General features: G+C 45.3%; 1 long non-coding RNA gene across 1 annotated transcript in view; it reads left to right on the top strand.

Moving 5' to 3' along the window:
* The first annotated feature begins 2,011 nt into the window (after nucleotides 1-2,011).
* LOC137544154 (uncharacterized) overlaps nucleotides 2,012-24,259 on the top strand; it is a 45,714-nt gene continuing 23,466 nt past the window's right edge. The window contains exons 1-2 of the long non-coding RNA XR_011025740.1: nucleotides 2,012-2,096; nucleotides 2,244-2,335. This is a non-coding gene — a long non-coding RNA (uncharacterized lncRNA). The remainder of the gene's footprint in view (nucleotides 2,097-2,243; nucleotides 2,336-24,259) is intronic.

Here is a 24,259-nt window from a genome sequence, read left to right as displayed (position 1 = left end):
AGATATGTTTTGGCAGCACAACAAGGAGACTCTATATCTTTTAGTGTGCACAAAGCTACTTAAGGGGCACTAAGTTCAGATAAGGCACACTAACCTCAGATAAGGCACACTAACCTCAGATAAGGCACACTAACTCAGATAAGGCACACTAACTCAGATAAGGCACACTAACCTCAGATACGGCACACTAACCTCAGATAAGGCACACTAACTCAGATAAGGCACACTAACCTCAGATAAGGTACACTAACTCAGATAAGGCACACTAACTCAGATAAGGCACACTAACCTCAGATATGGCACACTAACTCAGATAAGGCACACTAACCTCAGATAAGGCACACTAACTCAGATAAGGCACACTAACTCAGTTAAGGCACACTAACTCAGATAAGGCACACTAACCTCAGATAAGGCACACTAACTCAGATAAGGTACACTAACTCAGATAAGGCACACTAACTCAGATAAGGCACACTAACCACCTTAGCGCCGGTTAGTGAATCAAGCCCTAGGAGTTCTATGTTTAGAGCTTGGTGTAGATATGCTTCACTTTATAATAAACTATTACCTGTGCTTAGATTGAGTAAATCAATACAGTTAAAAAGGCATAGTTAAGGCTATATATGATGAGCAGAGTCCACCAGGAACACTGATCAATAATTTCTTGTCATAATATATGCTGGCCTTGTTACTCATAATAATAATCTACTGTACTTCAAGTCTCACTGACACAGCACAAAACAATGATGATGTTAATTTGTTGATTTCCTAATGGGAACCAAAACTCTCCTGCTGATCCTGTGTCTCTAATACTTTTAGCCACAGCCCCTGAACAAGCATACAGATCAGGTGCTCTGACTGAAGTCAGACTGGATGAGCTGCATCCTTGTTTCAGGTGTGTGATCAGCCACTACTGCAGCCAAAGAGATCAGCAGGACTGCCAAGCAAATGGTATTGCTTAAAAGGAAACATCCATATTCCTCTCAGTTTAGGTTCCCTTTAACTGGCAGGTATACACTAGGGCCTGTTTCTACTACATGCAGATTGGATGCAGAAAAACTGACTCCAATCAATGTCTATGGGCCTGTTTCCACTAAACGCTTTTTTTCTGATGTAGATTTTCTCATAGGCATTCATTGGAATCAGTTTTTCTGCATCCATTCTGCATCCAATCTGCGTGTAGTGTTATACAGGCCTTAAAGGCCTGAGTCCACTGATGCAGTTGTATCTGCTTCTACCCTCTTTTCAGCATCTCTAACACTGATATTTAACTAAAAAGCGGACACAACTGTGTCAGTGGGCTCAGGCCCTAATGCTACAGTACCTACTTGCAGTAAGATGCAATGTACTGAAAATGCTTTGCAGTATACCTTCCACAGCAGTTATAATCTCTTTTTCTTCTGTTCTCAGAATGGTCCACCTCTCTCCCTTTTCTGAAAATGCAGAGCAGCCCAGCAAAGCAAAAATACCAGCTTCGGCGCTTAGTCCTTCAATCTCCTTCTGCACACAACAGCGCTTCTCCATAGGGCTGAATGCACAGGGAGCCAGGATGGCCAATAGATCACCTTGGGCAAGATTCTAGTGTATGTACAGCAGAGTGTACGTATTAGTACGCCGCGGGTGAGTTGGGTGCCAGGAGAGCCAAATGACGGCTCTCTTTGCTGCAGCTAAACTCACCAGCGGCATTAAATACTATTCCCCCTCCAAGTCGTCGCAAGTTGGAGGGAGGTGTAATTCGGGGTCCAGCGATTGCCAGAACCCCGAATTACTCTTACGCAACCCACGCAGCATAACATTGCTTCTATGGGATGCCTAGTTGCGGCGTTCAGAGCTAAGGTGCCAAAACCACCTGCTTTGTCTACAGGCCCCTAACCTTCCCTAAAGATTTGGCATGCTGGATCTTTAGTAATGTCTCATGCTGGACCTAGTTGAAATGTATTGTTCTTATACTTACCCCACCCACCAGAAGCTGGGTGCCTCCTCCTCTCTCCATAGCAACAAAACATGTTTCTAGCCTGGATGCTAGGGACACATCCATACAACATTGGGCCCCAAACTACCACCCAAGGGATCAATTCCTGAATTGAAGGTGGGTATGTAGCTTTACTTAAGTCATTTTACCTTTTATTACCATTAATTTCTTTAGATGGTATGTTTGTTATAATAACACGTTTTCTGTAAATACATTTTCACCATTTTTCTTTTGCTTTCATTAAATACAATGTTTAAAAATCATTAAGCTGCATCTCCCCGGTACGCGCCTCCTTTGGACACACTACGCATTTTCTGCCTTAAGACAGCACCTTGAGTGACTGCCACAGACAGTGAGAAGGTAAGTAACATGTGACAACCATGCTTATAGAATGAGCTGTGACCACTGAGTATTTGGGAGATATAGCTCCTTGTATGTCCTACTTTGTATGTTAACCCATTTATCTATTGTGCAGTGCTGCGTAATATGTTGGCATGTTATAAATACAATAAATAGTAATAATATAGCACAGGAATAGGGAAAGTGAAATAAACCTGGGCCACTGTTTTCTGCTGTCACTTACATGCGGTGTGCTTGGAAGGGGGTACAGTAAGGAAAACCAAAACTGTAGTTAATGGTGAACAAATATACAGCTCAGGGGCACAACTATAAGTCAACCCTATAGCAATACTTTGATGGGGCCCCAATCTTCACACCATTTCCCTTGCCAACTCCTTGGGACCCATCTTGCAAGGGCCATAAAACAAGTGTGGACATCATAATCTTCACGCCAATAAGTGTAGCCACAAAAACAAGTGAACTGAAAAATGGACCCCTTTATCAGAGGGCGTAAATTAGTAGTAAGTCCATGGGAAGGGTATCATTGGTGGGGTTGCAAGATCAAAAAGGACACAAAAAGGGGGCAAGACCCTGCAAAAGACTTACCATCTAAAGAAATAGTGTGAACAGCACAAATAAAGCTTGGCGTTGGTGAACCACAACTCTCTAGACTCTGGCTGTCCCAAGCATCAAGAGCACCCACTGGTACCTATCCCCATGTGGTACTATATATAAATACTGAATAGGTCCCAGGTCATTATTGTGTGGCAGAGCACCAGAAATTTGGGCCTACACAGTCTAGTGACCACTTCCTGCAAAACTGATTTACCTTAACGATTTCAGCCGCCCGGACGTGATCCTCACGTCCAGGCGGCTGCTCTGCTGCAGAGGCACGCTTCGGTGCGCTTCCGTGCGCTTCCGTGCCCGATCGCAGGTGCTCCCCTGTGTCCCCATGCTGTCCCCCGGTTGCCCTGGGATCAGTGAACGGGAACATGGTTCCCGTTCACCAATCTAAGTTGCCAGCAGAAAAACCGACGGTTTCTAATCAGAGACCGCAGTTTTTCTAAAAACATTTCCCCGTCCTTCTTGTGCTTCCAGTAAGTGAGAAGCACAAGGAAAAAAAAACCTCAAGGTGGCCATCTTGTGGCCAAATAGTAAAACTACATCTACATACATTTTTCATGTCAATTTACACATATTATAACATTAAAAATTACCTGTTTATTTCCCAACACCAGAAAATTACCAAAATAAAATGTGTAATGAAAAAAAATATTACAATAAAAAAATAAAATAAAAAACATAAATAGTTAGCTAAGGGTCTGAACTTTTTAAATATGCATGTGAAGGGTGTATACTACGAACATTTGTAAAATTATAAGCTTGTAAATAGTGATGGATGCAAAATTGAAAAAAATGATCCTTTATTTCCAAAAAAATATTGGCACCATACATTGTGATAGGGACAAAATGTAAATGCTGTAACAACCGAGACAAATGGGTAAATAAAATACATAGGTTTTAATTATGGTAGCATGTATTATTTTAAAGCTATAATGGCTGAAAACTGAGAAATAATGATTTTTTTCCATTTTTTCTCAATATTCCTTTTACAATGCATTTATAAAAAAAATAATTCTTAGCAAAATGTACACTCCAAAGAAAGCCTAATCAGTGGTGGAAAAAACAAGATATAGATCAATAAATTGTGATAAGTAGTGATAAAGTTATTAACGAATGAATGGGAGGTGAACATTGCTCTGATGCATAAGGTGAAAAATCCCTGTGGGCTGAAATGGTTAAAGAGACTCTATAACAAAATGTTCAGCCTTATTTCTTCTATCCTATAAGTTCCTATACCTGTTCTAATGTGCTCTGGCTTACTGCAGCATTTTCTAGTTGCACTGTCTCTGTAATATATCTAATCTTCTATGTCTAATCTTCCTTTGTCAAGGTTTGTTGAGGCAGAGAGGAATGCACTGCCTTTTGCTGTGATAGGGATAAGTTATGCCCACCTCCTCCATGCCCCATGCAGACTCTGTGTGTGTGTGCTTTGTTTATCCCTCACAGACAGGTCTCTGCTCACAGCCAGCGTGTCGGTGACATTGTGAACAGCTGTGAGTGCAGAAAGTTCAGTTCAAAGCCTAGGCAAGCAGCTAAGGCAACAAGTGGGAGAAACATTACAGCAGTCAAGTCACTTTTGAGAGGAGCCTCTGCAAACAGGCACCTGCTCTGATGATGTATTTCCTGTTTGGCAGCCATCTTAATTGTTTACAAAAACAATGAATAAAACAGTGATTTTATCACCAAGAAATCAACAGGAGCAGCGAAAATGTCACTGAGGGGGCTAGGAGAAGACAACAGACAGGCTGGTACTTTTATTTATGTAAGATTTTCACAGTACAGATTCTCTTTAAGTTCTGCTTTAGTAAGTTCCCCATTAGGAAGAAAGTGGATAATTAGGCTGATCGTTTCTGGCAGTATTTCTTGTAAACTTGTTTTGATGAAATGATGAATGTGGCATCAAGACAAAATGCAATTATTAAAGAGAAAACTCATAGCCAGTCAGCATTTGCCTTGGTGAGGACTGCTGCTTTAAATGATGTGTATATGGAACGCGCATTAAAATTGTGATACAGTCATGGTAATATGATCTGCACTAATATGCTAATGGATTTGGTCAGGCTTCTAGGACAGCTACTTGCGACCATTTGCAAAGCACAGCGAGATGCCTGGAATGGTCATGACCGCTGAGCTGGCACAAAATAGCTCAAGAGACAGCAACCCAAAGACCTATACTTTATTTAACTCTGGCAGGGCCAGAATCTCTCTGATAGAAATTGTTTGTGTGACATGAGAATCCTCTTAGGAAATAAAGTGAAGATAAAATATGTATTTCTGTATGTTCTAATCAGATGTTGAAGCATAAGGAGTGGGGTTTACTAGGGGTTAAGAGGCAGTGTACAACTAACGCTAGAGCTCAGATTAGTTAAATAATGTAACCTGAATCTATTTAATTCCTGGTGTAGCCAAATGCGTTCAGTATATTCTAATGAATCCAGTGCCTTGATGTACAGTGGATGACAATGCGATCAGTGCATGGTGAGCCTGGGAGCTCAGTTACTTTACTCACGCAAAGGGCTTGATTCACAACCTCGTGATAACTCTTATCACGGCCACGCTAGCGTTTTGCACGCGCTATAACACGCGTAACGTTTTTTGCGTGCAATCACGAGTTTGTGCACGCAAACCCGAATTTTCACGTGAAAACGGTTGGGTTTCACGTGAAAATTCGTGTTTGCGCGCACAACTTCGCAATTGCACGTAAAAACCATTATCGGCATTATAGTGTGCGCAAAACTCTAGTGCAGCCGTGATAACAGATATCACAGCTTTGTGAATCAAGCCCTAAGTGTGTTAAATCCCTCTATGTTTTTATCAGCCAATTATATAGAAAAAAATAGATAATTCATGTATAAATTATAACTCGTAAAATTTCCTGTAAGAAAATAATAAAGTACGAAGGAAGTTACATGCTCAGTTGACTTCACCCTTCATTTTGGCATAAGTGAATAAGTACATACCGTGTTTCCCCGAAAATAAGACACTGTCTTATATTAAATTACCCTTCAAAAAATGTGCTAGGGCTTATTTTCGGGGAGGTCTTATATTTTCTGGGGGTATCCATGATCATTAGTGTATATAGCCAGATTCCCCCCTGCTCCCTGCTAAATAATCCCTTGTGGGTGCTATAAATTGTTGCATGCTGCAGTGCTTATATGGGGCTTATGTAGGTGGGGGCTTATGTAGGTGGGTGCTGGCGTAATGCTTGCCTGTAATTGTGGTGGGATTGGGTGCTATAAATTACTGTCTATTTAGGGCTCGCTGCTGCTGCTAACATTCTCTCAGCCCTAAGCGGCAGACCTGTTCATCACCCGCCCGCCCGCTTTACCTCGCCGCTGCCACTGCTCCTGGCCCCGTCCTGCAGATAATCCACGTTCCGGTTTATTCTCGTCATAATTCACACAGTGCAGAGTAGCGGTGACATGTTGTAAAGGGCAGCTAATGTATCCAATAAGAGCGCTGCCCTATACAGGAAGTAAACAGAGATCACTTCCTGTATACAGCAGCGCTCTTATTGGATACAGTAGCTGCCCTTCACAACATGTCACCGCTACTCTGCGCTGTGTGAATTATGCCGAGAATAAACCGGTGATGAACAGGTCTGCCGCTTTTTGGGGAATAACCACTAGGTCTTATATTAGGAGTAGGACTTATATTTCGAGCATACTCGAAATAGATACTAGGTCTTATTTTCAGGGAATGTCTTAAATTCGGGGAAACACGGTAGGTCAGAACTGCTATTGTGGAACCGATTCTCCTCTGTTGTCCCCATTTCAGACCTTCTGCACTGCTCTGTATAAATACATTTACTGTACTGTACTATGTATCCTCCTCCTTTTGTGTCCTACCTGATCATGCACTTCCATTACTGTGCACCCATGCTATGCATTTGAGTGAACCTAACTTGCCTAATCTCCATGCTCCCCTCCAATGACTGACTAAGCATTACCTTGTTCTCATACTGTGCTGTGTGATCTGGTTTTCAATTCAATTCAATTCACTTTATTGTCATTGTGTAACACAACGAAATTACTTTTCATGACAACCAGGGATGCTGTCACGAGTAGATTCGAGTGGCCTAAGCACTCGAACTCGTGATTCAAATGAGCAATAATTAATGCAGGTGAGGAGCGGGACATAAGGGGTTATTTACCCATAAGGCTGCGTGTTCCCTGCGCTCCAAATAGGATCCACACGCGTCCTATTCTTTGCGTTACAAGCCTCGCTGAAGGCACTGCGGGCACTTCCTCCTTCAAGCCGGAAGAAGTGCCTGCAGCGAGGCTTGTAATGCGATGAATAGGACACGTATGGATCCTATTTGGAGCGCAGGGAGCACGCAGCCTTATGGGTAAATAACCCCTTATGTCCCGCTCCTCACCTGCATTAATTATTGCTCATTTGAATCACGAGCTCGAGTGCTTAGGCCACTCGAATCTACTCGTGACAGCATCCCTGATGACAACCCCATGGTGCATATAGGAAACATAGTGATAGTAACAAGGAAGAGAAGAAATTATACACATATGCCAGGTATTACAGATATTTAAACAATTTGTACACAGTGTTAATTATTTCAGAGGGGATTCAGAGTTCATCAAGTTTATGGCAGATGGGAAAAAGCTGTCTTTCAGTCTGTTTGTGTGTGTGCAGATTGATCTAAAACGTTTACCTGATGGAAGGAGCTCAAACAATGCATTTACAGGGTGAGTGTTGTCCTTGATCTGGTTTTCTTGTATTCCTGTATTGTCATATTACTGTTTGTCACCCCTAAATATTGTCTGTAACCTAAATTAATGTCCAGCGCTGCGTAATATGTTGGCGCTTTATAAATACAATAAATAATAATAATAATAATAATAATTTAGCCTTTAAGATTGTCTCAGTGTTGTGTCTAACCTCAGATTTATTGTACTGCTGATATTAAAATACACTCAGTTGAAACTTGCCTTTTGCTTGTGGATTTTTCACGGTCTGGAATTGTTGATGATTTGTCCTTTGCATAAATATTTTTGCGCTGTAACATGTCCTACTTTTCTATCTTAGGGAATTGGGGATATGTACTTATGTCATAAATCGCTAAAAATGACGGTTTTATACATAGTGAGGCAGATTTATTTGCAACTGGTTTAAAGGGAACTGTACTCAAATTTGTTAATACTTCTTAAAGGGAAAATCCGAGCTGAAAAGAAAAGAAAAAATAAGATCTACTTCCCCTGGGCTTCCTCCAGCCCCTGAGAGGCGATGTGTCCCTCACTACCCGGGGTCCCCTCCATTGCAGATGCCGAATGGCATCTTCTGCCCCTACGCGAGTGCGTGACCGCGCTATGTAGTCTGGAAGCGGTCTGTGCAGGCGCAGAGGTACTGTCCCTGTGCAGAACGCTCCAGACCACGTGAGCACGATCGCGAGCGGCGCCCTTGAGTAGGCACAAAAGATGCCAACCTGGCGAGGTCGGCATCTGCAATGGAGGGGACTCCTGGCCACCGGTTAGAAGTGGAGCTGCAGTGAGGGACAGATAGGCTGCCAGGGGCTGGAGGAAGCCCCAAGTAAGTAGATTTTTTTTTTTAAGCTCAGACCTTCTCTTTAAACCAGCCCTCCCTTAAAAGCGGTTCATTCACTGTGTGGGCTTTTGGGGATGCAGCAGGCATTTCTTGCCTATGCGTGGCTGCACAGTAGCCCCCCCCCCCCCCCCCATCTATTCAGAGGCCTCCATTTTCTATGCCACTGTGCCATAGAACCACAGGTTCGTGCAGTGATGCCCTGTGATTATGGCTGCTGGAATGCATGTTGGGGAAGCTGTCAACTAGATCTCCCGACATACAGTGCACATCCCTGGGAATTTCAACCTTTGGCACAGGAGCACAGAGGTTCGAGGCTACCATATGGGGTGGGGAGCTATGGAGCAGCCCCACATATGTATATAAAAGCACTCTGCACCCCAAACGCCTTGATAATTAATGAACCTTCAATAGGGTGGTTGCAACATACATGCTGATCTACAATAATATGGTACAATTACATGTGGAGATAAGATGGTTTTGGTCTGGACAACTGACCCAACACTTCTTTGCTTGCTAATTTATAAACATCACTTAAAGTACTGTGAAAAACTTTTAGGCAGGTGTGAAAAGTATTGTTTTCACAAATATGACATCTAAATATTTATTCTTATAATTTTATATAATGCAAAGAGAAATGTAAATCAAATCAATATATATCGTGGCTTTCCTTTGCCTTTAAAATAGCATCAGTTTCTATTGGCTGACTTGGAAAAAGTAGGGTTTTTTAGGATTATAGTCAGGTGTGTGATTAACCAATTTTATCAGATAGGTGCCAATGATCATCATTTTCATATGTAGGTTGAAATATTGTCAGTAATTGTTTAAAAGACTTAAAACCATGTGAAGACGAGGAACAGCCAAACTCTGCTAGAAAGGTAAAAATGTGGAAGTGAGTTTCATGTCTCACAAGTCATACACCATGGCATGACTAAGCATAGCAACCATAACAAGGTAGTTATACTAGGTTCCTCCCAAGCAAAACCTTTAAAGCAGACTGGTCTGACATTTATAGAATATGTTGTTTAAGCTTTTTTGAAGAAGCACACAGAAACTGGCCCCACCGAGGAGCATAGATGCTGTCCTCAGCAAAGGAAAATTATTGCTGCAGTTGAAATACACATATGTACTTCCTTTTAAAATTGCAAGATGCCCAGCAAAACAACCAGCTCAGAACTGGCAGAAACATAATGGATAATGGTACACCCATCTACCATCTGGGACACAGAGTTCCTCAGATGGTAGATGGGGTAGATGGGTCTTAATAGAAAAGAGGTCTTCATATTAGAAAAATAAATAAAAAAGAGCAATACCTCTATAGAGCATGTTAACAAGGCCAAATAAACTGTGTGCAAAATATAAGAACTGGAGAGCAGAAACATGGCAGCAGGTACTCAGGACTTGTAATGAGTCAAAAGGCATTTTCTTCACTAAAAGGCTGACGAGTGATACAATAATAAGTGTCTGCAGACAACAGTTAAAGAGAATCTGTACTCTAAAATTCTTACAATAAAAAGAATACCATTCTATTTATTATGTTCTCCTGTGCCCCTCTGTGCTGTTTCTGCCTCTCCCTGCTGCAATCCTGGCTTGTAATTGCCATTTTTATCCAGTGTTTACAAACAAAAGAATTAGCAAGTGATAGGGTGAGTGTATGAGTCATACAGAGTGTGCAGGGGGCCTGGAGAGGGTGTGTATAGCTTCTGCCAATGACAAGCAGTGCAGCACATTCCAGACATTCCAGCCTCAGCTGACAGAGCCGACGGAAGAGAGAAGATTAGATCATATAACAGAGATAATACAGCCACTGTGCAAATAGGAAAAGCTGCAGTTAGACAGAGCACATTAGAACAGCTGTAGGAACTTATAGGATAGAAATGAGGATGAAAATGGTGTTACAGAGTCTCTTTAAGCATAGTGAAGGTTACTTGCAATGGGAAAGCTGAATTTCTCCAAATGGAGATGCTGAGAAATACAGATATGACATGAAATGCCGTAAAGGAGATGTCTGTCTGATTGTCCTAAAAGGTATTCTACAGCAGGACAATAACACAAACAAAGTGCTAAGGCCATTAAGAAATATATTTGGCATAAAGAAAAATAAGGGGTTCTGGAAGGGTCGATATGGCCTGCCCAGAGGCTTGGGTCTGGGTTTACATAAAGAAACAAGAGGATATGAGGCAGTCTACATGCACAGAAGAGTCATTCAAAACAAGTGTACCAAGAAAAATGATGTTGTTTTAAGATGGTCATACCTTTTGCACAGTAGTTAATGTTGAATTTTGCCTTCTTAAAACAAAAACATAAACTATTTGCAAATATTTAGCTTCACATGAGCATAAAAGTACCCCATAATGTGTCTCTTCAGCTCAGTCAATATTAAATCACTTCTTATGTCTTTGAAAAGCCAGGCATATATTTGGAGCTGTTGTGAAGCATCCCTATGGCATTTTAGTTTTACAAAGCCATATAATCCACCTTGAAGAAAGTAGTGTTGGGCGAACAGTGTTCGCCACTGTTCGGGTTCTGCAGAACATCACCCTGTTCGGGTGATGTTCGAGTTCGGCCGAACACCTGACGGTGCTCGGCCAAACCGTTCGGCCATATGGCCGAACTAAGAGCGCATGGCCGAACGTTCCCCGAACGTTCGGCTAGCGCTGTGATTGGCCGAACGGGTCACGTGGTTCGGACCCGAACGCGCTCTGATTGGCCGAACTGTCACGTGGTTCGGGTAAATAAATACCCGAACCACGTCATATCTCCGCCATTTGTCTGTGGGTTTAGCTTTGGGTAGGCAGGCAGGGTAGTTCGCGCTCCAGCCACGCTAGCCAGGGTCCCCCCCAGTCATTGTGTGTCACTGCTGGGAACAGTAGTACACCGCTCGTTCAGCCACACTATATAGCATTCTGTGTACTGTTCTGTGTCTGCTGGGAACAGTAGTACACCGCTCGTTCAGCCACACTATATAGCATTCTGTGTACTGTTCTGTGTCTGCTGGGAACAGTAGTACACCGCTCGTTCAGCCACACTATATAGCATTCTGTGTACTGTTCTGTGTCTGCTGGGAACAGTAGTACACCGCTCGTTCAGCCACACTATATAGCATTCTGTGTACTGTTCTGTGTCTGCTGGGAACAGTAGTACACCGCTCGTTCAGCCACACTATATAGCATTCTGTGTACTGTTCTGTGTCTGCTGGGAACAGTAGTACACCGCTCGTTCAGCCACACTATATAGCATTCTGTGTACTGTTCTGTGTCTGCTGGGAACAGTAGTACACCGCTCGTTCAGCCACACTATATAGCATTCTGTGTACTGTTCTGTGTCTGCTGGGAACAGTGGTACACCGCTCGTTCAGCCACACTATATAGCATTCTGTGTACTGTTCTGTGTCTGCTGGGAACAGTAGTACACCGCTCGTTCAGCCACACTATATAGCATTCTGTGTACTGTTCTGTGTCTGCTGGGAACAGTAGTACACCGCTCGTTCAGCCACACTATATAGCATTGTTTACTGACACTATATAGCAGACTATATAGCATTGTGTGTACACCGCTCAGCCAGACTATATACCATTGTTTACTGACACTCTGTGTACACCGCTCAGCCAGACTATATACCATTGTTTACTGCCACTCTGATTCTGCTGGGAACAGTAGTACACCGCTCGCTCAGCCAGACTATATACCATTGTTTACTGACACTCTGTGTACACCGCTCAGCCAGACTATATACCATTGTTTACTGCCACTCTGATTCTGCTGGGAACAGTAGTACACCGCTCGCTCAGCCAGACTATATACCATTGTTTACTGACACTATATAGCAGACTATATAGCATTGTGTGTACACCGCTCAGCCAGACTATATACCATTGTTTACTGACACTCTGTGTACACCGCTCAGCCAGACTATATACCATTGTTTACTGCCACTCTGATTCTGCTGGGAACAGTAGTACACCGCTCGCTCAGCCAGACTATATACCATTGTTTACTGACACTATATAGCAGACTATATAGCATTGTGTGTACACCGCTCAGCCAGACTATATACCATTGTTTACTGACACTCTGTGTACACCGCTCAGCCAGACTATATACCATTGTTTACTGCCACTCTGATTCTGCTGGGAACAGTAGTACACCGCTCGCTCAGCCAGACTATATAGCATTGTTTACTGACACTATATAGCAGACTATATAGCATTGTGTGTACACCGCTCAGCCAGACTATATACCATTGTTTACTGACACTCTGTGTACACCGCTCAGCCAGACTATATACCATTGTTTACTGCCACTCTGATTCTGCTGGGAACAGTAGTACACCGCTCGCTCAGCCAGACTATATACCATTGTTTACTGACACTCTGTGTACACCGCTCAGCCAGACTATATACCATTGTTTACTGCCACTCTGATTCTGCTGGGAACAGTAGTACACCGCTCGCTCAGCCAGACTATATACCATTGTTTACTGACACTATATAGCAGACTATATAGCATTGTGTGTACACCGCTCAGCCAGACTATATACCATTGTTTACTGACACTCTGTGTACACCGCTCAGCCAGACTATATACCATTGTTTACTGCCACTCTGATTCTGCTGGGAACAGTAGTACACCGCTCGCTCAGCCAGACTATATACCATTGTTTACTGACACTCTGTGTACACCGCTCAGCCAGACTATATACCATTGTTTACTGCCACTCTGATTCTGCTGGGAACAGTAGTACACCGCTCGCTCAGCCAGACTATATACCATTGTTTACTGACACTCTGTGTACACCGCTCAGCCAGACTATATACCATTGTTTACTGCCACTCTGATTCTGCTGGGAACAGTAGTACACCGCTCGCTCAGCCAGACTATATAGCATTGTGTTTACTGCCACTCTGTGTACACCGCTCAGCCACACTATATAGCATTGCGTACTCTGCCAGTCAGTGTGTATATTGCTGGGATCAGTAATACTCCACTCACCGTCAACCACTATATGAGCTCAACATGAGTTCCCCAGAGACCTCCGCTGTGAGCAGCACTCCCAACAACAGCAACAGCCAACGCCCCACGCAAGCTATAACATCCACCCCAGCAGCCAGTGGTCAGCAGCAGCCCTCCCCGGAGGAGAACGTTGTGTCCATCAGTCCGTCGCCAGAGCGATTAATGAGGGCTGCCATTGAGGAGATGATGGGGCCTGATGTGGAGGAGGAGGTCTGGCTCAGGCCAGCATCCCAAGTTAATGTTGAGGACGATGAGGGGTCTGTGTCTGGGGATGTTGGGGTGGCAGAGGTGGTGGGTGGGTCAGACTCAGGAGAAGAGTTGTATGATGAGGATGATGATCGGGACCATCTGTATGTGCCTCAGAGTCCGACCCCGGAAAACATGTTGTATCGTGTGTTTAGGTACTAAAATCTGCGTTCCCTCCCAGTAGTGTTGGGCGAACAGTGTTTGCCACTGTTCGGGTTCTGCAGAACATCACCCTGTTCGGGGTGACTATATAGCAGACTATATAGCATTGTGTTTAATGCCACTCTGTGTACACGGCTCAGCCACACTATATAGCATTGTGTTTACTTCCACTCTGTGTCTGCTGGGAACAGTAGTACACCGCTCACCCGCCACTGTATAGCATTGTGCTCTGTGTCACTGCTGACAATAGTGGTACACCGCTCACCCACCACTGTATAGCATTTCTGTACTGCCACTGTACTGCTGCCAGTCAGCGTGTACTTTAAGGATAAGTGAAATGAGGAAGAAATCCGGTGAAAGAGGGAGGGGCAAGGGAAGAGGTGTTTCCCCTGACGGTTCACGTACAGGCCACAGGGGAGCACCCAAGAAAACCCACTCAATACTGCCCATGTTGTCCAGGACAACAACCCTCACAGATCCAAAAGAACAGGACCAGATAATTACTTGGATGACCTCTCAAGCGTCCAGCAGTGGGTTAAGCAGCACCAGCACATCACGCACGAGGTCCGAGTCCTCAGCCAGTTAAAGTCTGGGCTTTCTTTGAAGACTGCACTGAGGATGTTACCATGGCGATTTGCAAGGTGTGCAAGACCCGCCTGAGCAGGGGGAAAAGTATTAACAACCTCTCCACCACCAGCATGAGCCGCCACATTCTATCCAAACATCCCACTCTGTGGGCAAACGCGGCAGGACAGGGTACCACCAGCAACACTGCCTCCCTTGGGTTCACCAGACTCACCACCAGACCCGCCTCAGCAGCAGCAGTAGCCCAGCCATTGCGTGGTTCACAACATTCACAAACATCAGACGATGCTGACACTGTCACTTTCCGGACTAGTGCTCTTGAGGTCTCCCAGTGTTCATCAAACACAACAACCAACAGCCCTTCGGTGTGCAGCGCTACGGTTGAGTTGTCTGTCTCTGAGATGTTTGAGCACAAGAGGAAATTGCCAGCAAATGACCCCCGGGCCGTGGCAGTAACAGCCAGCCAGCATAGCCAAGCTTCTGGCCTGCGAAATGCTGCCATATCGAGTGGTGGAGACAAACAGCTTCAAGGGCATGATGTCAGTGGCCATCCCACGTTACGTGGTTCCCAGCCGCTACCACTTTGCGCGCTCTGCAGTGCCTGAGTTGCATGAGCACGTGGTCAGCTAAATAACCCGAAGCTTGAAGAATGCCGTTGCCTGCAAGGTTCACCTCACCACTGACACCTGGACGAGTGCGTTCGGCCAGGGTCGATACATCTCCCTTACCGCGCACTGGGTGAACCTTGTGGAGCCTGGCAGCGATTCCTCACCTGCTACGGCGCGGGTGTTGCCCACGCCGCAAACAGCTGCACCGCCGTCCCTCCCACTGGATAACAACAGCAGCACCTACCTCTCTGACTCCTTCTCCTCCAACGCATCTCAAAGCTGTACCTCATCCGGAAACGCTAACCCAGCACCAGCAGCAGTAGGATCGTGGAAGCAGTGCAGCACAGCTGTTGGCATGCGTCAGCAAGCGTTGCTGAAGCTGATCTGCCTTGGGGATAAGCAGCACACAGGGGAGGAAATTTGGAGGGGAATAAAGGAACAGACGGATTTGTGGCTGGCACCGCTGGACCTGAAACCGGGCATGAAGCTAGACACCTGGCACGAACTGGCAATGTACGCAATAGAGGTGCTGGCTTGCCCGGCAGCCAGCGTTATGTCGGAACGCTGTTTCAGTGCTGCCGGAGGCATCATCACAGATCGGCGTATCCGCCTCTCCACAGAAAATGCAGACCGTCTGACTCAAATTAAAATGAATCAATCCTGGATTGGAAACGACTACGCAACACTCCTGGACCCCAACCAAGTAACATGACCGATGAACATCTGGGATGGTTTTGCGTTTCCGGTCCCTGTTTATTGAACCTCTCATCTGTATTACATTTATGACTGCATGGCGGCAAAAAGCATTGCTGCTATATCCGCACGCTTTTTGTCCTCATGCAAGGCCTGGGTTGTTGTGTCTCACAAAGCGTGGCCTTCTCCTCCTGCGCCTCCTCCTGTTCCATCACGTGTGCTGCTGCTGCTGCTGCTGCTGCTGGGTTACCGTTGCCGGTCCCTGTTTATGGAACCTCTTATCTTTATTACATTTATGACTACATGGCGGTACAAAGCATGCTATCCGCACGCTTTTTGTCCTCATGCAAGGCCTGGGTTGTTGTGTCTCACAAAGCGTGGCCTTCTCCTCCTGCGCCTCCTCCTGTTCCATCACGTGTGCTGCTGCTGCTGCTGCTGCTGCTGGGTTACCATTGCCGGTCCCTGTTTATGGAACCTCTTATCTTTATTACATTTATGACTACATGGCGGTACAAAGCATGCTATCCGCACGCTTTTTGTCCTCATGCAAGGCCTGGGTTGTTGTGTCTCACAAAGCGTGGCCTTCTCCTCCTGCGCCTCCTCCTGTTCCATCACGTGTGCTGCTGCTGCTGCTGCTGCTGGGTTAGCGTTGCCGCGTGGTCCCTGTTTATTGAACCTCTTATCTTTATTACATTTATGACTACATGGCGGTACAAAGCATGCTATCCGCACGCTTTTTGTCCTCATGCAAGGCCTGGGTTGTTGTGTCTCACAAAGCGTGGCCTTCTCCTCCTGCGCCTCCTCCTGTTCCATCACGTGTGCTGCTGCTGGGTTAGCGTTGCCGCGTGGTCCCTGTTTATTGAACCACTTATCTTTATTACATTTATGACTGCATGGTGGTACAAAGCATGCTATCCGCACGCTTCTTGTCCTCATGCAAGGCCTGGGTTGTTGTGTCTCAAAGCGTGGCCTTCTCCTCCTGCGCCACCCTCCTCCTGTTCCATCACGTGTGCTGCTGCTGGGTTAGCATTACCGGTCCCTTTTCCTGGAACCTCTTATATGTATTACATTTATGACTGCATGCCGACAAAAAGCATGTTACCTGTGCAAAGAAAACAGACATTTCCCGCATTTAAAAGACAGTTTTCCCTTTGAAACTTTAAAATCGATTTTCTCAAAAACTATAAGCTCTTTTTGCTAAAAAAATTTTTCCTCTTGTACCCACTCCCAAGGTGCACATACCCTGTAAATTTGGGGTATGTAGCATGTAAGGAGGCTTTACAAACCACAAAAGTTCGGGTCCCCATTGACTTCCATTATGTTCGGAGTTCGGGTCGAACACCCGAACATCGCGGCCATGTTCGGCCTGTTCGGCCCGAACCCGAACATCTAGATGTTCGCCCAACACTAGCAGAAAGCTATCAGGCAACATTGCCTCTCATGCATTCACAGTATGTATTGATTTGATAGTTCCCAGTAAAGTCATAGAGACCAAGAACTGTAAGGCCTATAAGAACTACAGTAAATTTAACTAAAGAAGGCCAACATAGTTTGAAACAGCTGTGTGTGAGGATTATGGGTTTGTAGAATTAATAGGCATACTCAACACCAATGGCCATTTATTTATTTAGTAATTAATTACAGTATACCAGTGCTGGGCCGAAATTACGCATTAGCGTAATTACGCATCGTAATTCACTACAAATGCACCGTAAGCGTTACGTGTAAGGTTACGGTATTACGCGTAATTAATTACGCGTAGACCGTAGGGTTACGTTTTACGCGTAACAAATTACGCGTAAGACAGTAAACTCCCATTGAAATTACACAGTCTGCCGTAATCGCGTAATATTACGCTCCCGTATAATATAAAAAAGCCGCCGACTTTAAGGGTTAATAGCAAAGCCCCCTTAAGTGCTAAGAGCCTCAAATTTGGAGAATATATTAAGGAGATCAGAAGGAATAAGAGGAAAATTTTTTTCTTCAAAAAGATCTTATAGTTTTTGAGAAAATCGATGTTAAAGTTTCAAAGGAAAAATATATACATTTATAAACCCGCCGACTTTAATGGTTAATAGCAAAGCCTGCTTAAAATTTAGGAACACCAAATTCACAGGGTATATTAAGGGGATCAGTGGGAATAAGAGGAAACAATTTTTTTTCAAAAAGACCTTATAGTTTTTGAGAAAATCGATTTTTAAGTTTCAAGGGCGAAAATGTCTTTTAAATGCGGAAAATGTCAGTTTTTTTTGCACAGGTAACAATAGTGTTTTATTTTCATAGATTCCCCCAAGTGGGAAGAGTTTTACTTACTTCGTTCTGAGTGTGGGAAATATAAAAAAAAAAACGACGTGGGGTCCCCCCTCCCAGTCCTCTTTAACCCCTTGTCCCCCAGGCAGACTGGGATAGCCAGAATGCGGAGCACCGGCCGCGTGGGGCTCCGCACCCTGACTATACCAGCCCGCATGGTCCATGGATTGGGGGGTCTCGGAAGGGGAGGGGCAGCCAAGCTTTCCCCTCCCCCTCCGAGCCCTTGTCCAATCCAAGGACAAGGGGCTCTTCTCCACCTCCGATGGGCGGTGGAGGTGGAGGCCGCGATTTCCTGGGGAGGGGTTCATGGTGGCATATAGCTATAGCTCAGAGCTCTGTCAGGTCCTGCAGCACAGACGCGGCGGCGGCGGCGGTGGTGAGTGACGTCGGGTGCGGTGGTGTTACAAAGTAACAAAGTTGTTACATTGTAATAACTTTGTTACATTGTAACTGATTAGTATATTTCCGAGGATATTGCGTGGGAACTGGCTTTTAAAGGGACAGGTAAGTATTAATGGTTAATTAAGAATATTAAAGGACTTTTTTCGTGGTTATGTTTTTTGTTCAATTAAAATACTTTTTCTATGTGTTTGTGTGTTTATTTACTTTTAACTCTTAAAGGAAATGGGTAAGGGGTACTACAAGTACCTCTATACTCATTTCTCCTGGGAGGGGGGTGGGCATCTGGGGGACCCCTTTTTAAAGGGGACTCCCAGATGCCACCATGAACCCCTCCCCAGGAAATCGCGGCCTCCACCTCCACCGCCCATCGGAGGTGGAGAAGAGCCCCTTGTCCTTGGATTGGACAAGGGCTCGGAGGGGGAGGGGAAAGCTTGGCTGCCCCTCCCCTTCCGAGACCCCCCAATCCATGGACCATGCGGGCTGGTATAGTCAGGGTGCGGAGCCCCACGCGGCCGGTGCTCCGCATTCTGGCTATCCCAGTGTGCATGGGGGACAAGGGGTTAAAGAGGTCTGGGAGGGGGGACCCCACGTCGTTTTTTTTTTATATTTCCCACACTCAGAACGAAGTAAGTAAAACTCTTCCCACTTGGGGGAATCTATGAAAATAAAACACTATTGTTACCTGTGCAAAAAAAACTGACATTTTCCGCATTTAAAAGACATTTTCGCCCTTGAAACTTAAAAATCGATTTTCTCAAAAACTATAAGGTCTTTTTGAAAAAAAATTTTTTCCTCTTATTCCCACTGATCCCCTTAATATACCCTGTGAATTTGGTGTTCCTAAATTTTAAGCAGGCTTTGCTATTAACCGTTAAATTCGGCGGGTTTTTAAATGTATATATTTTTCCTTTGAAACTTTAACATCGATTTTCTCAAAAACTATAAGGTCTTTTTGAAAAAAAATTTTTTCCTCTTATTCCTTCTGATCTCCTTAATATATTCTCCAAATTTGAGGCTCTTAGCACTTAAGGGGGCTTTGCTATTAACCCTTAAAGTCGGCGGCTACCTAACATTGATCCATGCGTCAACTTTTCCGCTTGGCAGCATGACCTTACGCATTAATTGCTAGTAGGATTTTACGCGTAAGCCTATAACGTAATAACCTGAATTACGGTATACTTACGCGTAATTGCGTAAGTGCTATGCGTAATTATAGACTTTTACCGAAATTGAATGTCTATGCCGTAAGCGTAATTTCGTAATGCGTAATAGCATAAAATTACGCGCAATGATCCGTAAGCGTAGCTTTCTCCATTACGACCAGCACTGCAGTATACATTACTGTAATCTTCTGGAGTGCTTTACACAAAATATAGCCTTGTCACTAGCTGTCCCTCTGAGGGGCTCACAATCTAATCGCTATTATATTCATATGTCCCCACCACAGTCTAAGGCCAATTTTTGGGGAACCAAGCTAACTTTCCTGTATGTTTTTCAAATGGGGTTTGCATGCAGAAAGTGTTCTGGCCCAGATTTGACAGATTTCAATCACGGACCTAGTTCTGCAAGGTGAGGGTGCTATCCACTGACACTGTGCCAGCCATAGTTATATGCTTGGATTTTCAGAACACGTGACAACAAAGAAAATCTTATTTTTTTTTTTTTTTCGTTATGCAAAGACATTTTTTTTTTTTTTTAGTAGAGAGAGTTTTGGGTTTTATTGGCCAAACCATAGAGAAGTTGTGGTGGCACTGCTAATAAACTTTTTATTGGCATGTATGAGTGTGTCAAACAGTCTAAATCTGGCCACTAATGATACAATCTTTTTCATCCAATCTTACCATTTCTATGTAATATAAGGTAACTGCCTAAATTATCCACTCAATATAGTCACTCAATTTACCCTTATACTACATAGATTTGGTAAAATCGGAAGAAAAAAAATGGTATCGTTAATGGCCACCTTTAGATATCATATTAAAGCGGAATATAACCCTGCATTTTAACTTTGCTCTAAAACATTATTTACAGCATATTATATGCAAAAAGCATTTTTTTTTACTATACCAGCATTGGAAGGGTTAACCTGCCTGGCGTTCTATTAAGATCGCCAGGCAGGCTGCGGGAGGGTTTTTTTTTAATAAAAAAAAAACTATTTCATGCAGCCAACTGAAAGTTGGCTGCATGAAAGCCCACTAGAGGGCGCTCCGGAGGCGATCTTCCGATCGCCTCCGGCGCCCAGAATAAACAAGGAAGGCCGCAATGAGCGGCCTTCCTTGTTTTGCTTATATCGTCGCCATAGCGACGAGCGGAGTGACGTCATCGACGTCAGCCGCCGTCGTGACGTCAGCCGCCTCCGATCCAGCCCTTAGCGCTGGCCGGAACTTTTTGTTCCGGCTGCGCAGGGCTCAGGCGGCTAGGGGGGCCCTCTTTCGCCGCTGCTCGCGGCGAATCGCCGCAGAGCGGCGGCGATCAGGCAGCACACGCGGCTGGCAAAGTGCCGGCTGCGTGTGCTGCTTTTTATTTCAGCCAAATCGGCCCAGTAGGGCCTGAGCGGCAGCCTCCGGCGGTACTGGACGAGCTGTGCTCGTCCAGACCGCCCAGCAGGTTAAACACAGAGGTTTAAAGTTCCATGGAGAGATATGCAGAAGTTCAGATTGTTACATTCTATTTAGTTATATGTATCTATTGAGAAATGTTACACACTCTTTGGCTGTCCTCCAACTCCTTCTCAGTCAAAGAGATGAGTCACATTCAACACTTAGATACATTTATGTAAACAAAATGTATCTATGTCAGCTTCGGATGCGTCTGCAGAAATCTCCAGGAACTTTAAAGCACTGTGTAACCCTTCCAATGCTGGTCTAGTAAAAAAAATGCTGGTTGCATATAATATACTGTAAATAATGTTTTAGAGCAAAGTTGAAATGCAGGGTTATATTCCGCTTTAAGTGCAAAAATACAAAAGTGAAAGAGATCTGCACTTGTACAATCCTTATTGTCGGTAGAGTTGGGCCGAACGGTTCGCCGGCGAACGTGGTTGTTCGCGTGCGGGTACCGCACGCGAACGTTTTGCGGAAGAAGTTCGGTTCGCCCCATAATGCACCTGAGGGTCAACTTTGACCCTCTACATCACAGTCAGCAGGCCCAGTGTAGCCAATTAGGCTACACTAGCCCCTGGAGCCCCACCCCCCTTATATAAGGCAGGCAGCGGCGGCCATTACGGCCACTCGTGTGCCTGCATTAGTGAGAGTAGGGCGAGCTGCTGCAGTCTCTCATATAGGGAAAGATTAGTTAGGCTTAACTTCTTCCTGGCTGCATACCTGTTCTGTTCAGTGAGCCCTCAGCCCACTGCATACCTGTACTGTGATCCTGCCACTGCATACCTGTTCAGTGATCCTGCCACTGCATACCTGTTCTGTGAACCCACCCACCACTGCATACCTGTTCAGTGATCCTGCCACTGCATACTTGTTCTGTGAACCCACCCACCACCACTGCATACCTGTTCAGTGATCCTGCCACTGCATACCTGTTCTGTGAACCCACCACTGCATACCTGTTCTGTGAACCCACCCACCACTGCATACCTGTTCAGTGATCCTGCTGCCACTGCATACCTGTTCTGTGAACCCACCCACCACTGCATACCTGTTCAGTGATCCTGCCACTGCATACTTGTTCTGTGAACCCACCCACCACCACTGCATACCTGTTCAGTGATCCTGCCACTGCATACCTGTTCTGTGAACCCACCACTGCATACCTGTTCTGTGAACCCACCCACCACTGCATACCTGTTCAGTGATCCTGCTGCCACTGCATACCTGTTCTGTGAACCCACCACTGCATACCTGTTCAGTGAACCCGCCACTGCATACCTGTTCTGTTCAGTGGACCCGCCACTGTATACCTGTTTAGTGAACCCGCCACTGCATACCTGTTCTGTTCAGTGGAGTTTGGTGTGTCAGTGTGAAGCAGTACCTTAATTACACTACCTGATTGATGTATACACATGCAAGATGTTTTAAAGCACTTTAGGCCTGTCATTTAGCATTCAATGTGATTTCTGCCCTTAAAACGCTGCTTTTCGTCAAATCCAGATTTTTCCCGGGGACTTTTGGCGTGTATCCCACTCCGCCATGCCCCCCTCCAGGTGTTAGACCCCTTGAAACATCTTTTCCATCACTTTTGTGGCCAGCATAATTATTTTTTTTTTTCAAAGTTCGCATCCCCATTGAAGTCTATTGCGGTTCGCGAACTTTAACGCGAACCGAACCTTCCGCGGAAGTTCGCGAACCCGGTTCGCGAACCTAAAATCGGAGGTTCGGCCCAACTCTAATTGTCGGACATATCTATATAAAACAGTGCAACATCCACCAAGTCCACAAGCTGACATGTTTTGGACTCTGGGGTGACGTATATAAAGTGATGTGTATATTAATACACATCACTTTATATACTGAAGATAAAGGGTGGTGCCTCCCAGGGAAGGTCCCATTTGGAACTCCACTTAGGTGAAGCCCATAGAGTCATATCATATCAATTCCTGCCATGTACTGATGAGGACCAAAAGTCCAAAACAAGCTGTCTACATGTGGGGTTGATGTGGCTCTGTAAAATTTAAAGCTATAGGCATGCTACACACCAGCGGTTATGGATGCAAGCCTGGCTCCAACGGCATAAAGAGATAATTTGCATATTCAATAGTGGTGCTTTGTGGGTAACAACAGATGCTCACTTAAAGCTTAATTATTGCAAGTACCTTTTATTTTAACCACTTGCCACCGCCCACTATCAATTGGCGGCAGCAAAGTGGCACCCCCAGGACCACGTAACGCCGATTGGCGGCGGCACCTGGGGCACTGATCAGCTGGGGACCGCGCGCAGGGATGCATGCGCATCCACCGGCATTAGACTCCGCCCATCCACAGCGTCAACCCGCCGGCCAATTAGCAGCGCCGGCGGGTTGTTTTCCCTGTGATCGCCGCATTCAAAAGTGTATAATACACTTTGTTATGTGTACAAAGTGTATTATACTGCTGCCTCCTCCCCTGGTGGTCCCAGTGATCGAGCGAACACCAGGGGAGGAGGCAGCCATTGTAGTAAGCACATAAGCACACTGATCCTGCCCCCCCTGCCCCCTGATCGCCCACAGCACCCCTCAGACCCCCCCCCCCGATCACCCCCTCAGACCACTGTTTTCACACAATCACCCCCCTAATCACCCATCAATCACCCCGTCACTATCTGTCAACGCTATATTTTAGATTAGGTCCTAAACTGCCCCCTGGGGGCTCCTGATCACCCCCCCACACACACACACACCCTTAGATCCTCCCCAGACCCCTGCCTGTGTACTGTATACATCTTTTCTCCCCTGTAATCACCCACTGATCAGCTGTCAATCACCCATCAATCACTCCCTGTAACCACCTGTCACTGCCACCCATCAGATCAGACCCTACCCTGCCCCTTGCAGGCACATGATCACCCGCCCACACCCTCAGATTGCCCGCAGACTCGCCCTCAGATTACCTCCAAAGTGCATTGTTTACATCTGTTCTCCCCTCTAATCACCCACTGATCACCCATCAATCACCTCCTGTCACCACCTGTCACTGCTACCTATCAGATCAGACCCTAATCTGCCCCTTTGCGGGCACCCAATCACCCGTCCACACCCTCAGATCACCCTCAGACCCCCTCTGATCAACTCGCCAGTGCATTGCTTGCATCTATTCTC

This window comes from Hyperolius riggenbachi, chromosome 2 (assembly GCF_040937935.1).
Source record: "Hyperolius riggenbachi isolate aHypRig1 chromosome 2, aHypRig1.pri, whole genome shotgun sequence".
Lineage (NCBI taxonomy): Eukaryota > Metazoa > Chordata > Amphibia > Anura > Hyperoliidae > Hyperolius > Hyperolius riggenbachi.
Note: the sequence above shows the minus strand (reverse complement) of the source record. Positions and strands in the feature narration are given on the sequence as shown.